This window comes from Peromyscus eremicus, chromosome 11 (genome assembly GCF_949786415.1).
Source record: "Peromyscus eremicus chromosome 11, PerEre_H2_v1, whole genome shotgun sequence".
NCBI lineage: Eukaryota > Metazoa > Chordata > Mammalia > Rodentia > Cricetidae > Peromyscus > Peromyscus eremicus.
This window is the reverse complement of record NC_081427.1, coordinates 27,414,670-27,432,137: the sequence shown is the minus strand read 5'-3', so window position 1 is coordinate 27,432,137 and position 17,468 is coordinate 27,414,670. Positions and strand designations below refer to the sequence as shown.

Here is a 17,468-nt window from a genome sequence, read left to right as displayed (position 1 = left end):
TTTAGTATAGCAAAGTTGTGCTATTGATAAATGCTCAAAATCCCCACGAAGAAATAAGGAGCATTATTATCAGGAAACCATACTAGAAAAGTTAGTCCCACAAGCACCTTGCTTGTTTGCAGGAATCTTTTCTCTCTTCGTATCAATGTTTGACAAAACACTAGCAAAGACGTGTTAGGCTAGCACACAAAGTCTGTATTAAAGCCTCTAACCACTGGCCTTTCAGTTTATAGATTTCTATTCTATGCTTTTCCCACTACAGATAGATAGAAGAATGTTGAGTCCAAAATTCTGGCACAATAGAACAGAATCTATCTCAGTATATTGGTATCAGACACCACATGGTGATGATTCAACCTATCTTTTCCTGGCCATAAAAGAGAACTTGTGTAATCTCAGTTCCTCATCTCTTTTCTTCCATCTGATGGGTCTTGTCAATTACATACTCAGGAATATGTATTAATGAATAAGACAACTGCAACTCTGGCATAATCCAATATTAAATTTTACCTAAGAAATTTTTTACTGTATGTTGCTAAGCTCTCAAACTTTCTCATATGAGAATCCACCCAGTTCTGTATAGCCTCTAGAAAAAGACAGTGTACTCTCTCTAAATGAGTTATGCTTACACAAGGGAGAATTTGAGGCACCATATCCACAAAGTAGTCTTGTCACTGATGTTCCTTTCAAAGCTAGATGAAAAAAACGATCAGCTCAGACCCCTTCTCCTCCTAGATGCCCTTTGGGAATGATATCTCCTTAGGACACAGCTGAAGTTGCCATGGAGTTACAACATGTTTTCACAATAAGTCCAACAATAGGGTCACTATGCAGGATGTCCTATTTTATTGGCAGAAGGCAGATGCTCCATTAACAGAGGAATTTGTATTGACATTTTCAGGGACACACAAAATAATTGCCACTTGAATTTTTTCCTCGACTTTCAAAGGAGTGTAGGAATTGTCCAAGAATATACTGCATGTAGGACTTTAGTGAGGGTATTACTGTTGACATGGTGTTATTGATTCACCCTCAGAAACTCACATGTATTTTTTTTCTGAAGTGTAAAGCAGACGTGCTCAGTGTTCTTACAAGATCTAGTGAAAATAAACTCATTGAATTTCTCAATCATTTGTAAACAGCTGTTACCTGCCCACTCTGTTTTGGACACCCTACTCGGCACCAGCATACAGAAAGTGGCCACTGTCCACCCTCAGTATGTCACAGTCTAGTGGAGGAAGCAGGTGTGCTGCAGTCATCAGCAGAAGGGAATCAGTTAATAACCAGACTGGAAGAGGATAAGAAGGGAATTCAGTGGGAGGGAAGAGAATACACAAACTTACAGGGGTTCTCATGTCCCTGACATTTTGGGCAGTTAGTTGCAAAGAGCCTGGTGGGCAGGGCACATAGAAAATCAAGGATGACAGAAAATGCAGTTCAGAACCAGTTGCAATGAGTCTATAAGGCCGTGACAGTGCTCTGGGGTCTGTGATTCAGCAAAGTCAGTCAGCAGAGAACTCTCTCCCAGATCCCTTAATTCAAAAGTCATAGTTTTCTCATTCGTCAAAATATAATGGGCTCCAGTAGGCCATTGGCTTCCAACAAAGGTCTCTCAGTAGAAATAAAATGCATAAATTACCTCCAAGAAGCAATCAGTAGGTTCTCATGTGATCTCCATCTTACAGGTGAAGAAGCTAAAGCAAAGGTTGTAAATCAATCTGAACACTCTTATGTGTTGAGTTGGGTGACCCCATACAATCAGACTTCAGGAGGCTGCTGCTCTACCTACAGACTTTACCTTTGATCCAGAAGTGTTTACACAGCTGTCTGTGTGAAGAAAGCCTGCCTTCTGGAATAGGCCTAGTAAATTGCCAAGCTTCAGGTCGTGAGAACAAGAAAAACAGGGAACTCATCCCATTCATACATCCAAATGTCTTGCTCTTTACCTGTTTGTGACTGTGTTTCTTACATTTTTGTTTTGTTTGCTTGTCTGTTTCTTTGGGGTGAGTGTGTGTGTGTGTGTGTGTGTGTGTGTGTGTGTGTGTGTGTGTGTGGTGTATGTGTACATATGTGCATTTCAGTAAAGAGGCTAGAGGAAAATAGCAAATACCTTCCTGTTTCATTCTCTGCCTTATTCTCTTGAGACAAGAGTAGACAAACTATCTCGTTGGAACCACCAGCTTACAAACAATGACACAGAGACTTAATTAAGAAAGCTTGGCCATAGCTTAGGCCTGTTCCACTAGCTCTTATAACTTTACAAAAGATAACCCACATCTTTTAATCTACTTTTTTTTTAACATGGCTCAGTTACCTTTACTCTGTACTGCCCATCCTGCTTCCTCCCCATCTGGCTAGTGACTCTGCCTTTCTTCTTCCCAGAGCTCTCTCTGTCCAGAAGTGTCTGCTATACCTCCTGCCTAGCTATTGGCCATTTAGCTTTTTATTAAACCAGTCACAGTGACACATCTTCATACAGTTTGAAAGAATATTCCACAACAGACAGATATTCTCACGGAATCTGGAGCTCATGGTCTTGGATAGGCTGGCTGACTAGTGTACTCCCTGGACTGTCCCTCAGTGTTGGTCTTAGAGGCATATTCAGCCATGCTTGGATTTTACATAGGTGTGGGGACTTGAACTCGGGGTTTCATGCTTGCACAGCAAATACTCTTAGCCACTGAGTTGTTTTCCCAACCCTCATTCATAACTATCTGATATCTAACAGCTAAAATAAAACAGCTTCAGCCTGTATGTAAAATATTTTAGAAAGATCATCAAAGAAAATCCATAGATTTGAGAGAGACCTCTGAGATGCTCCAAGGGCTGCATTTATATTTACTCTCCCAAGCATTAAAAGTTAAATTCTATAAATCAAAAAGAGACATGTCTAAAAAGTATTGATTGTTTTAATTTTATTTAAATTATCATGTATAAAATGGAAAAGATATTGGGTTGTAGAATTAAATCAAATCAGGTCAAACAGGTTCTGGACATGCTTCATTATATTCATTGATACTCTATATAAGTCTTGGGTATATCTTCTTGTTTTATGCAACCAAAGGGTTAGGGTATCATTTTCCTTAGACATGCAAATGTTGTTTACTCTTACAACTTAATTCAAATATTGTGGTTTTTCAAGCTACAATTACTGTTTGCAATGTCTAGAGTACTCAAACTGCTTATTATAAATCAATATTTGTTAGAAGTTTAACATTGAAAATTGTTGGGATGGGGAGAAGTGACTCCATTGTTGAGAACCAGAGCAGCAGAGATTGCCACAACAACAGAAATTCAGCAGCATTAAAAAAATAATTAATATACCATAACTACTATCCAAGGTGATTGCCTTCCATTTTCCTAGAATCATTTAAGCAGAATTTGGAACAGTTAGGAGAGTGTGGTGCTAAAAATAGACTAGACTATATGAGGCTGCTTCAGAATGGCCGTGAAGGTTCTTCCAGGTCTAAAGCATGGCAGGCACCGGGAAGCATAATGCCATTAATATTTCCTATTCACTCACTCACTCATTCCATAGGGAGAGGGATGTTCAGTTCACTCTGAGGAAGTAATTGTCGTCTTCGTATTCAGTTTTGTGTCTTTAGAGTTTTGATATATATTGAATATATGAGGAGTGATAGGGCAAACAAGATTAACAGCATGTGATCCATCCCCTGTTTACAAATAGAATAGGCTTTCCAGTTTACAAATGAAAAATCTCTGTGATCATGTTCTATGTAAAAAAAAAAATGGGGTCCAGGGTCTCTCCACATATTTTCTGTCCCTGGTACTGGCTGGTTATGGCCCTTCTGAAGGTCTTTCTTTCCATATATGAACATTTGGTTTCATTTTAATTAAAATAAAAAGCCAGTATTAAGCAGGCCATCATGCAATATATGACCTTCTACAGGAAAACTCCATCCCTTGTTTTGTTGCTCTACAATGCATTCCTCTTATTCCAAGAACTTCTTCCCTCACATATTGTTCATAGTCAAGAAGCATGTTAAAGCAAGTAGTTATATGAGAAAGTTCCAAGTCTCTTAGGTCACAGCAAACTAAAGCTCTGTACAGCTTATATTTGATGAGGCAACTACTGGTAAAGTGTCCCAACAGTAGGACAAGTTCCAGATAATGTGATGCCACCAACACTAACATGATAGAAGTAACAGGTGGATGATGAGGAATGCCTTCACTCCATACATCAATTCCTGTCTTGAGTCAAATGACAATCTCTCCAAAACATTTGCAAAATGAGTCTTGATCTTGTTGCCCAAGGGGGGCAGCTCTGTAATGTGTGGTAACTGCTAAACTGTATGGAGAGATGTTTGTGTTCTTATTGCTATGTCAAGAAGCAAGATTATAGTTCTCCTAGACACTGTTATAATGCCCTAAAGAAGAATCCGAGCTCCCTACTTGACTGTAGTTGTAACTGAGAAATTCATATCTTTCTGATCTTTGGCTTTCCTTGTATATTAGACTCAAGGGACAATTACATTATTTCTCAGTTGAGTGACTTTGTGAGAGACTTGAGCATGTCCTCTTATGTCAACATTTCCCAAAGAACTGTCTTAGTAGGATTACAAATGTTCCCAAGCCATCTTGGTACACACTAAATCAAATAAACCCATTCTCTGGGACCTGTCTGTTCTGCAAATCAAGCCAGGGCCTTATCGCTTTGCGTAAAGCCTCATTTGTGGTACTCATCAGTCTTTCTTTTGACTTAGACAAAAGCACGTCTATTCCTACTGTTCCCTTTTCCTTTCAATACCAAGATGCCCCAATAGAATTGCCTGTGCCATCTCTGATATGAATTCCATCTCTTTCCAAGGATGGTGGTGCACACCCATAATTCTTGTGTTCAGGAAGCTGAGGAAGGAATGTCACAAGATCATGGCCAATATGGGCTGTATAAAAAGACCTTGTCTCAAACTAATAATAATAATAATAAAATAATAATCCCAACATTTTTCTTGTCCAGCTAATTATCACTCCCCAACAGGTTCATTTCATTCCCTTAGGGTCATTAGAATGCTTGTTCAACCCAGATAGCATTATGGAAGTGAACAGTTGAGCTCGTAGCTTTCTGTACTTTATGCAGCTTTGCTGAAACAAAACATGGATGGAAAGCTTCAGCCATACTTGCAAGATGGAAATCTCTTTAGCAAACCACCTCCTTGTCAAAGCACAGAAGTAAAGGTTTTCAGTGTAAGATTTTTTTGCTTACACCTATACACACACAGCCTCTTCTTTGGGGTAAATTCTAGGGGTGTCTTCACTTATTCCATTCTCATGGTAACTCTGGGAGGTAAATGCTACTATGAGCTTCATTTTTCCAAGATGAGGCATTTGAAGTAAAACAATGAAGTGATGTGGGCAATGTCACATGGCTGCACAGTGAAAAACTGGAGCTTGGTTCTGGCATTCCAACAGATGCCATGGTCAGTGCCCCTCTAGCCATTGGCTTACTAGTTCCATGAAGGGAGGAGCTCAAGTCTGCAAGGGAATTCCAACTGAGGTAAAAGTAGTGTTACTTACTAAGTTCTTGGAATTTTCTATACTCTAAATACCATCTTTTCTAACAGCTTTCTATGCATTATCATTAATTTGAATGTTATTTTTATTATGCCCCTTTAAAGGAGAAAATAGGAATCAGTGCACCTAAGTGATGCTACAAATTATACAGCTTGAAAGAGTATAATGACTTGGTAATTCATGTACAAATCTGAGTATAAATCCATAGAATTTTGTTAGGGCCATGCAGTTCAAACTGGGGTTGAGGGAGTAAGCCTTTATGAGTGGAGTCCTATGTAAGAATGAAAATCTGTTTTAAATTTATGTGCACGGTCCTGGGAAACTCTCTTCAGCTTTTGTGCTACTAGCTTCTTATAAAACTGCTTCTGTTCTTTTTGGTCTGACATCTTACAGGGCCTAGCCCAGTCAGACTAGCTATGCCTCAGATCTCTCTAAATTCAGAAGCATGCTACAGAACCACGGTGCCGTTGTTAACATTAATACTAAAACTGCTTTCCCAGTGTTCTAACAACCTGGAATCTATGCCCTAAAACTCTGGGTCTCATACAGTGTCCCCAGCTACCAGTCCAGTGTACTTAAGAAAAGCTTTATTATTAGAGAAAACACCTCTAATATCATATAATTTCCTTGTAGTATAAGAACTAATTTCGACGAGGGGGGGGGCTGGAAAGATTGCTTGGCGTTTAAGAACACTTGTGCTCTTTCAGAGGACCCAGAGGACCCAGGTTCATTTCTCACCACCCACATCAGGTGGTTCACAACCTCTTTAATTCCACCTTCAGGGTATCCTGTGCTCTTTTCTAGCCTTGCTGAGTACCCACATGGACATGACAGGTACAGACACATACGCTCACACGTAATGGTTTTAATGAGAATAGCCCCATAGGCTCACATGTTTGAATGCTTTGTCCCCATTAGTAGAACTGTTTAGGGAAGATTAAGTGATGCAGCCTTATTGGAGGAGGTGTGGCCATGTTGGAGGATGTGTGTCACTGTGGTTTTGAGATTTTAAAAGCCTATGCTGGACCCAATCTCAATCTTTCTGACTCCTGTCTGAGGATCTCTCTCACTACTGCTCCAGCACTGTGCTCCCCTGCCTGCCACCAATCTTCCCATCATGGTGGTTTGGGTTGGACTAACCCTCTGAAACTGTAAGCAAGCCCCCAAATAAATTTTTCTTCTTATAAGTTGCCTTGGCCATGGTGTTTCATCACAGTGATAGAACAGTAACTAAGACATCACACATACACATAGATAAAAGTAAATACCTCATATGTAAGCCAACAATGATGGTGCATGCCTATAATTTCAGGTGGAGGCAGAGAGGTCATAAGTGGGAGGCCACGATGGGTTATGTAGAAAGATTCTCTCCTGAAAAAGAAAAGGAGAAAGAAAAAAAGAAAGAAAGAAGGGAAGGAAGGAAGGAAAGAAAGGAAGGAAGGAAGGAAAGAAAGGAAAGAAAGAAAGACAGACAGACAGAAAGAAAGAAAGAAAGAAAGAAAGAAAGAAAGAAAGAAAGAAAAAAAGAAAGAAAGAAAGAAAGAAAAAGGAGGAAGGAAGGAAAAAAAGAAAGGAGCAAGGGAGGGAGGGAGGGAAGGAAGGAAGGAAGGAAGGAAGGAAGGAAGGAAGGAAGGAAGGAAGGAAGGAAGGAAGGAAGGAAGGTATCTGTGGTCATCAACATCGTGGGACACTCTACTTGTCAAGTGCCTCCTTGTTATTAGATATATTGTACAATGGTGTTAAAGACATTATTGAAAAGCCCTATGATAGTCCTGTGAGACGTTTTTAATCCCCTGCTTTACAAGAACAGAGCCTGGTGCTCTGGTAGACATGCCTGGGCCTCAGGGCTGGTAGGGTCCCACTGGCCTTCCTGTCACTCCATCCATCCTCTTTGCCTACACAAGCCAGTTCAAGGTGCAACCCCTTGTCCAGAGCCACCTTTATCTTGTCTGCCATGGCTTGGCAGACTTTGGCTATCCAAAAAAAAAATCTTGTTTTCTAAAATTCACACACATTTTTGGCTAAAATGTGACAACCCCAATGCTCATTTTCTTTACAAATTTTAAAGCCATTGTTCCTTTGGTTTTTATTTATTCTTGTGTATATCTCTGTTTATAATGGTAGCCGCCACTTTTCTGTTAACATTGAGGCTTTGAGGTGTGAATTTGTGATCTATTGGGATTGGAGGAGCAGCAATGTGCTGTAGGGATTGAAACACACAAAATATTAATTTTTAGTCTCTTTAGTGCATTTGTAATTGCTCTATTTGGAGATTTCAAGATAGGTGATATGTTTATTGTGTTATCACATACTAACTATATTTTAGAAAACTATAAAGAGTAAAACACAAAACAACAGAGTATATTTCCTTGCTTTTGAGGGCAAGTTTTAATAAAAACACTTTTTATCTCCCCTAAATATCCTCTTTTTTAAGGTTAATTTGTGGCTATCGAGTGGTACCTTGAAAATGTTTCTATCCTAACCACAGGAGATAGTGAGGGTCATTCTTATTCCCAGATGGTTGGCACCACAAAGTAGAACATCACAGCTGTTCCTCTCAAGAAACAGCAATTGACTTTCAACCAAATGTTTTATCTATTTCACAATCATAACCACTTTCACACACTTATCTGAAACTGAAAATGGCGCACAGTTTTACACCACCTGAATGGGGCAAGGGACAGTCAACACAAGCTCCACCTTCAGGCAGCTGCTGTTTTATTCTCTAGCATTTCCTTATGCTCAAGGAAGGCCACTGCCTTGGGGTTTGGATAAGCCTCACCTAACCTCTTATGGCGGTGGATGAGCAGCTTAGAGCCCCATTTCTATGCATTTCCCATTGCCTTTCTCTTTCTCAGAGCAAGAACTGCCTACCAAGCATTCCCTGTGGCTGTCTCTGGAGGGGCTGAAGCCTGGCCTGTCAGGAGAGTCAGCGACGGGGGGCAGAAGGCAACCGTTCAGATCCTCTGAACTTAGCAGCTACCTGTGTGTTGTCAGGGAGGAGTGACTGGCCTGTACAGATGATCAGCTGGCTGTGGGCGGGTCTCAAGTTTCTTGTCATCTGCAGATCACTGGACTTCATAAAGCATGCCTAGAGGATGTCTTGAGACAGGCACCTGAGACACTCAGTACAGCAAATGTATCTCAGAAGACCGAGTTTATGATATAAACCAGGGAGGCTTCTAGACTGTGGTGGTCCCAAAAAGGTCAAGGAAGGGAGGAAAAGGGGAATAAGGACCAAGTGGAATGGAATTTAATGGAAACAAAACAGGAAACCAAAAGATACTCCTTTCAGCAGACAAAATATTTTCTGTTTAGAGGTCTGGTGTCTCCTCCTTAACCACACATAACAACAAATCCATTATGTGGTCCATTGACTAAATAGCAGTGATAAGGTGAATAGGACCATAAATGTATGGTTTCACATCTGAAGAAAGAGAGAAGAGTCTTCTAAGCCTCAAGCTGTTGAAGATGTCCACCTCTTGCCCAAGCCAAAGAAAACTACCATGGCTGTCAGCTACACAGAGGAACTTGGAACAGAGGCAGTGTTCCATGGCGTCAAGGGCACCATTTAACACAGCACCCTGTTTGTTTACTTTAGCAAGCACAAGATGACTTTACTAAATGATATCTAAAAAGGCCCAAGGTCAGCTCTGTTAGAGTCAGAAAAGAGAATCTTCCTGGGGCGGGGAGGATTAGAGGGGGCTCTGAATCTCTTTCTGCTCAGTCCTTCATTCAAGGAGCCCAGAGGCTCTTCAAGAGATGTGGCTTCAGCAGCAGCAGTAACAACTGGCTAACAAAAAACAAGGCTACTGTTCTATCATCAGTGCATCAGAAGAGAGGTCAAAGGGCATCGTAAAGGGGCTGGAAAGTGGGCTAAATAGAGAAGCAGCCCCGTTGGCTTCTACAGTGTGGGCATACAGTAGGAGCGGGCTTTCCCTCTAAGCAAAGTGACTGTTGTCCCTTAAGCTTCCCAGATTTGCTGCTCAAGCCATGGCTTGTCCTAGGAATGCCCTCAACCAGTGCCACGGGTCCAAGGTGGCAAGTCTAAGTGGGAAGGAACCCCTTGCTCTGTTGGTGCTGTGCTCCAGTCCCCAGACTTACCAAGTCATGTGCTCTAGGTGACTGACTCCGGGGGAAGCTTCCCCAAGAGAACGAGCCTCAGTCTCAGGTCTCCCACACAGTTATGCCAAGCTGGTTGGCTGGCTAATCTTCAGCTCTCTCCCAGGCTGGACCCTTAGGTGCTTCTCTCCAGGGCTAAGCAGGTGGGAACAGGAGACTGGACTGAATGAGTGAAGAAGTGAGAGGGACATTTAGCTGAGTCAGTTATTCACCTAATTAAAGGCTCATTTCCAGATAAAAGCAGTTGGGCCAATCTGGAAAGCAGCTCCAAAGAGATGACTTGACCATGTCATTAATATTTAGTGATAGAAAAAGAAAACAAACAAACAAAAACTCAAAAAAAAAAAAAAACCCAAAGATTATAATTTCAAATGCTTCCAGTGAGCCCGCACATCTCAGGTACCCAGGCAGGACCAGCCTCACTTCCTCACCTACTCGTGACTTTTGACTGCTCATTGTGGTGTCTATCCTTAGACAAGTGACTCACACTGGATTAAAATAAAATAAAACAAGATATCAAGGTCAGAGGCAAGTGGTTTCCAAGACTTACACCTCTGCATCCTTTAAATGAACATGTGTCGCCCTACTGTATGTTAAAATCCTAAGTCATGATATGGTGTAAGCTTTAGGAGACTGATTAAGTGATATAAGTGATTTTTTTGCAGTGGGACTAATGTCCTCATAAAAGGAGTCTAGAAAATTCTTTTATCTCTCTCTGTCTCCAAAGGACACAAAAAGCCAGTAGATAGTAACCCAGCAGAGAACACTAGGCATTGCTTTTGCTAGAAATGGTTCAGGCCCTGCATTAGCTCACGGAGACCCGGCCTACGCCCTGACCTATATTTGCTTGCCTTCTCATCCTCGGGTAGAAACAAACATTTTCTTCCGTGTATGACTCCTCTGTCACCAGGCAAAACATACCATGGTCAAACCAGTTTCACATTTTAATGCAATTTTGTAATAGCTTCCAATTAGGGTAAGCCATGGGAGACACCAAAAAAGAAAGAATGGGATTTCTCTCAAATACTACTGAAAACAGCACATTTTGGATGGCCAGAACCATGGACAGTCAAAACATATTGGGCATTTATATTTTGATTAGCAAAATTCACATGAGTTCTTTCTTGTGTTTCTCTCAAGAACCCAGTGGGGGTGTTTAGACACTCAAAACCTACCTGTCTACCTCAGAATTGTGAAGCTTGAGCATACCTTGGCATCCTCTCCTGGAAGAAGTGATAGAAGCAAAGGTTCTGTCCTCCACACTGCCATCTCTACACTCAGCCTAGCTCCATCATGATAACCTTCAAGGTGACTATAGGAAAAGGAGGGGCTAGTGACCTCCAGGGAAAGAGTTTGTCCCAAGCAGCTTGAGGGCGGTTATTATGATGTGCAGCTGTTCACTCTCGGTGCTTATTCAGCACCTACCAAAGCCAAGCCTTACACCCGGTGCTGGAGTGACAAAGATGAACAACACAACTGTTCAAAGCCTGGAGACCGGTAAGCCTAGAGGACCTCCACCAGTGAGGGTTGTCTGCTCAGGAAAGATGAAGGTGTCCATTGGTCCCGCTTAGTCTCCTGGGGCAGCGGGGGAAGGAAGGGACACTACTTCCCTTGCTGACTTCTCTGATGCAAGAAAGAAGTGCTCTGTGAGAAGTTGGGGGTGTGTGGAATTGCTTCTGCTCAAGGAAGCTAGGCTTTGGAGAATTGCTTCTGGAATCCAAACTGGCCTGAAAGATCACAGAATGTGATTCTTACAGAATCCTCTTCCTCTGTGTGTGTCTGGGCAGGCAGATAGCACCAGCATAAGATCCGACAGGAAAACAGGTCTGGGGTTTTTTAAATCCTTTTCATGTTCTGTTTCCCTTTGGCTTCTTTCCTTTTCTTTCCACATCACTGCCATATCTCTACCTGGAAAACCTAGTCACTCCTCCTTGCTGACAGGATTGAACAAAACTTCTCAGCTTGTGTTTCCATGGAGTCCGGGTTCATGGTAGGCCTGCTGAATATGGTAGTGGAATGACGTGCTCTCTTGGTCTTTATTTATCGGAGCCTATGATTCATAGGACCTAGTGGATTACTTTTCCGAGAAACTTTTTATTTTATTTTTTCAGTTAGCCTACAAAATATGGCAGAATGACATTCTCGTACCTATATATATGGTCATTTTACTTTGCTTAAATTTACCCCATTAGTCTCTCATGTTCCCCTTCAGTCTCCCTGCTAATCTTCCTCCTCACAAACAATTTTCCTTCTGTTTCCATGTTGTACTTATGTGTACACACACACACACACACACACACACACACACACACACACACCATGTATAAATCTAGATTCCACATGAGAGACAACTCAGTATTTTTCTGACACAGACCCCTTTTACTCTCATGCCAAATGTTCTTTTTTATTGGGGCAAAGGAGACATGTATGCACCAGAGTGTGCATATGAAGGTCAGATGCCCACTCTCCAGAGTTAGTTCTCTCCTGCCACCTTGTGGGATCCAGGAATCAAACCCAGGTCATCAAGCCTATGCCAAGGGCCTCTACCCACTGAGCCATCTCACCAGCCCTGTTCTTTCTTTTTTTTTTTTTTTCTTGATTCTGTGTATAAGAAAAAAAAAGCATTTCTCTTTGTAGATCTGGCTTATTTGGTTCATTTATCTTTCTAGCTCCATCTGCTTTCCTGAAAGTGACATTTCATCCTTTACACTTGACTACAACTCTGCTATGTCTATGGACCACATTTGCTTTATCTAGTCATCTGCTGATAGACACCCATGCTGGCCCTGTATCTTTCCTACTGTAAATAGTGCTACAATGAGCATGGATGTGCAAGTTACCTGTCTGATGTGCTACCTTCGGGTTCCTTAGGCATATACATAGGAATGGCACAGTTGAATCATAGGGCCACCTATTTTGTTTGTTTTTGATGAACCTCCATGCTGACATCTATATGGCTCTACTGGTTTACGTCTCCATCAGTAGAGTACAAACATCTCTTTCCTCACACATCTGCTCCAGCGTTTGGGTTTGTTTTCAGCCATTGTGTATGGGGTGGGATGGAATCTCAATTCTGTTTGTTGTTGTTCTATTGGTTGGTTGGTCTGTTGTTTTGAGACAGGGTCTTATTCTGTAGCCCAGATGGCTTAGTTCTCAACGTGTAGGCTATAGACCAGGCTGGCTTCACACTCTCACCAACCTTTCTGCTTGTTCCTCCTAATTGTGGTGATCACACATGTAGGCCAGCCTATCTGGCTTCAGTGCAGCTTTTTGAAGTTTTTTAAGACTTATTTATTTGTGTGTGTGTGAGTGTTTGCCTAGATGTATGTATATACTTGTGCTACCTGTATGCCTGACACTTGCACAGGTCAGAGGGTGTCAGGTCTCCTGGAACTGGAGTTACAGATGGTTGGGAACCACCATGTGGATGATTAACAGCATGTGAGCTCATGGCTGAAAGCCATCTCTCCAGCCCCAATGTAGTTTTAATTTGCATTTTCCTTATGGCTAAGGATGTTTTGTTATGTATTCACTGGCTATTTTACTTCTTCTGAGAACTTTCCTTTTACTCCATTTGTCCATTCATTGGTTAATTTGAAGGAGGTTGTTAAAATTTTTGAATTCTTTATGTATTTTGGATGTATAAAGATTTATAATTGGTAAGGGTTTTTGTCCCTAAGATTCTGAAAATCAACACTTTCCCTCACGATTCACTTTCATTTTTTTTTTTTTTTTTTTTTTTTTGCTTAAAGCTTGTTTAAAAAAAAAAAAAAAACTAAGACCTTTCCTCCCTCCTCTAGTACCAAACTCAGCAGACACATGTGAGCAAGCTCTTGCTGGACCACAAGCTCGAGTCCAGGGAACTCTCTGAAACAAAATGTCTCCTCGTGTTTTCCATCAATGGATGGTTTTGTGTTCCCTGTCCCCATAAGTGAGTGCTGATAACAATCCTCCATACCTTCGTATGCAAGTCAATCATTAACAATGGGCTGTACTTTACACTGGGTTGGAAAGAATGGAACGCTAGAGCTACAAATCTTTTTTCTTGGTGTAGGAAGTGCAGAGCTAAGTGTCGCTTGCCTGTAAGCCTCATGGCCAATATGTAGCAGACAACAGACAGCAGTCATATATGTAGGGGAGGTGACAGATCAGAAGAGGATCCCAGGTAAGGAATGGGGGCCTCGTTTTCTGTATCTCTATCCATTCTGATTCTTTCTTCTCGCCTTTCCAATCAGGAGAGGGGCTGGATATGAGTAGGGGCAAGGTGTGATTGCAGTATCAATGGTAGGGAAGGGGGTCTATGGATTGATGTGTTTTAACAAGAGATGGGTGTTGTAACCACTTGTTAACTGACGACATCAACAAGCCAAGATGCATCTAACTCCTTCAAGACTGAGAGATCTTCACTGTTTGTCAGGCACAAGAGCAAAGATCAATGCACCAGCACACTGGTCACATGATAGGCCAGTCCTTAGGGAGGATAAAGATGAATTAGTGTGGACTTGGGAACATCTCGACATTTTACTCAAAGGACAGAGAGGTTAGATGTTAAATTCTAAAAGAGCTACTGCAGACTGCCAAAGGGAGGTCTGGGTGAGTTATACGTCTTCTCTCCTTCCCTTCCTTCCTTCCTTCCTTCCTTCCTTCCTTCCTTCCTTCCTTCCTTCCTTTCTTTTTGACAGTCTTTGGGATTTTTGCAATAGTTTAAAATTTTTGTCTTTTCTTAGAAAGCTTCCACATACCCACTCTCCTTTCTCCATGATTTTCCTCTTTTATTAGCATCTGGCATTATGTGACATGGTTATGATGATGAATCAACATTCACATACCGCTGCTAACTGAAGCTCTTACTTTATTTATATTGATACAGATAATTTGTTTTGGATATCTTACGGGTTTTAACAAATACATAATGACACATCATTGTCTTGTACAAAATAGTTTCAGGGCCCTGAAAATCCCATCTTCCACCTGGTCCTCTTTCCCTGTCCTCCTCCCAAACTCCTAAGAACCACTGATCATTTGTCCTGACTCCACAGCTTTACCTTTTTTTAAAATGTCACATGGTTGGAATTCAATGGAATGTGGCCTTTTCAGACTGGCTTCTTTGACTTAGTAACATGCTTTTAAGTCTCCTTTGAGTCTTTCTGTGGCTAATGGTGCATTCCTCTTGAACACTGAGTAACATACCGTTGTGTGGATAGACTACATCAGATTTATCCATTTGGGCAAATGTTGTAGCATGGTAAAGGTTGAAACAACAAAAAGAGTGAACTAGAGAGAAAATAGCAAGAATATAGACATAATTGAAGCAAGGAAAACAGAGACTTTAGGAAAGTAGAAAACCTAACTAAAAAGATGAGCGCTGGTGTCTAATCTGGAATACAGGAGGACTCTGGTTCTAGTAGCCAGTGGTTATGGGGTGGAGCCAGTTCCTCAATGATCACTGCCAGCCCTTGTCTAATCTTACAGAGAAGGAGCCACATTACCTTCAACCTGAGAGCCCAACACATTGTGGGCACCCCATAATATTTGTTGAACCAACTAAACCCCTGAGACTTTGTCTAAAACGAAGATTCCCCAAACACCAGCTCAGTGGCTCAGAAGCCATAAGCAAGCCATCTCAGGCAAGATATAGCTGCTTGGTCAGATGAGCCTTCACATGCCATGGGATAAGAAAATACTCTCTTGCTAACCTTTGACCTTGGCTTATAAAATGAGTAAATATAACCAAAGAATGCATGTTTCAACCTAACCCCAAGGCAGCAAAATTATCCCCCAAACAACTGCCATGGTACTAGAAAGGAAATGGCTGACAGGAGGATGAACCAGCTGTATGTTTCAAGTGTTTACTGCATTCTAGAGGAGAGACCATCTAGATCTATAATGTAGCCCACATACAACAGTAGCCCACATGCAATGATATAGGACTGCACCCCAGTCTGAGGGTTGCAGCTTACAATAAGGGTTAGGAGTGGGTAGCTCTCCAGGGAAATGGATGAGTCACCTGGGACTTGCAGGACCCATAGACACCTGCAAGTAACAATTTGCTGACTCAGTGCTGCTACAATGTAAAAGAGCTTATCACCCAGACCAGTGTCTTGGTTAAAAACCATTGACTGCTTAAAATTAGATTCTCTGCCAAAGCATAGCAATAGTATTCCTTGATATTTACATTCCTTTCTTACTGTGTGATGGAAATGGTGAATGGACCAGGTAAGAAGTTAGAACACTTTGCTTTGGGACTGTCCATGTCCTCTGCTCACTTGACTTACACAATTGGCATAGGCTAAAGAACACTTTAGAATTTTCTACCCAAGAAAACGAATCTGGGAGCTTCATTACCCAAGGCTGTTCCGTAGAGTGGAGCTCATCCACAAAGTTACAACTTGTTCCTTATCTCCATTTATGCTTCTATAATAAGAGGGCTTGACTACTTCTGCAGAAGATTAATAATGGATGGTGGACTCTGGCAGCATCACAGTAAGCAAGGAGTAGCTCTCTATCCCACTCAAAACTCCTGGATGGGAATCCTTGAAGGAGGAGGACATGTCTTTGGGAAGAGAAACCTAGTCTGACTCTGTGTGCCCACCTGCTGACCTAGAGATCTTCCAGCCACAGAGCAGGAGAAGCAGACCAAGCAACTTCCATGGAACCAGAAATGAGCAGAGGAGAATCAGACTCAGATCCCAACACAGCATCAGCCTGGGAACAGCTGCTTCTCCTAACGTATCAGCCTCTAGCCACTTCTGCTGTGACTGGCTGGTCTCTAGAGCATCTCCTGCACGCAGGATCCCTGAGCCAGGGGCAGAGCTCCTCCCCTTAAGTTTGCAGTCCTTAGACTGGGCTGCAGCTCAGGGATAAGACACGCACTTATCACGCATGTGCAAAGCACTGAGCTCATCTCCAGAACTTGGGGGAGGTCTATATCCCCAATTACTTTTAATTTTTTGATGGTTTCAGATGTTTTGTATAATGAATTTTAGTGATTCTCACATTAGCAAACATCCCTCTCTTATCTCTACCTTCTTCTGCCAGAATTCTTCTCAACTAGTCTCCCACTTTTATGTCTTCTTTTCCCATGTAGCCCACTGAGCGTGGGTGCAAGGTAATTTACTCCAAAAATTTCTGTGAGAAATACACATCTGTATCACAAGATGCTGTTTTTCAAGGTGCTCACTGAACAGAGTATCCATCACCGAAACAGAATATTCATCTTATTTTCTTGCTCATTGGCATTTACTTGTATGCCTAGAAAGGACCAGTCATGAAAATGTAGGGCCAAGTCCAGCGTTTGGTAATAGTGGGAATATAACTTATTCACCAGACAAGTCCTCTCCCTAGTCTTCCTGTCTACACTTTCTTTATGACTTTTCAGAACCTTTCCTAGACTTAGCTCCTTTGGTCCTATTCTGTGCCCTTCTTTCCAGCCCACTTGTTATTACTCAGCCCCACAGACACTGGGACACCTTTATGTGTCTCTCCATAATGAGAGGAAAACTCCAGTGTAGGGCTCAGGGTCCCCTGCAGAGTGTGAAGAGGATAAGGAGAGGAGTGGACAAGGCAGAGAATGGCAAGAGATGGACATCATCTCTCCCATAGGAGCCCTTCATTTTTAGGAGCCTTAAAGGACGGACACTCAGACAGAAAGCAGTATAATGCCCTTATTGTTTATGAAGATAAACTCCAGGCCATTTTGATCATCCATGTGTTCTCTCCATGTACATTAATCAAACCCCAATTATATAACAGGATAGGCCTTGGAATCACAAAGGCAGATGAAATAGCCCTTGTCCCCAAAAAGCTAGTGGGTG

General features: G+C 41.8%; 1 protein-coding gene across 1 annotated transcript in view; it reads left to right on the top strand.

The window, feature by feature from the left end:
- Nucleotides 1-17,468, top strand: part of Prlr (prolactin receptor) — a 175,641-nt gene that overhangs the window by 26,666 nt on the left and 131,507 nt on the right. The gene's annotated exons all lie outside the window — the stretch shown is intronic.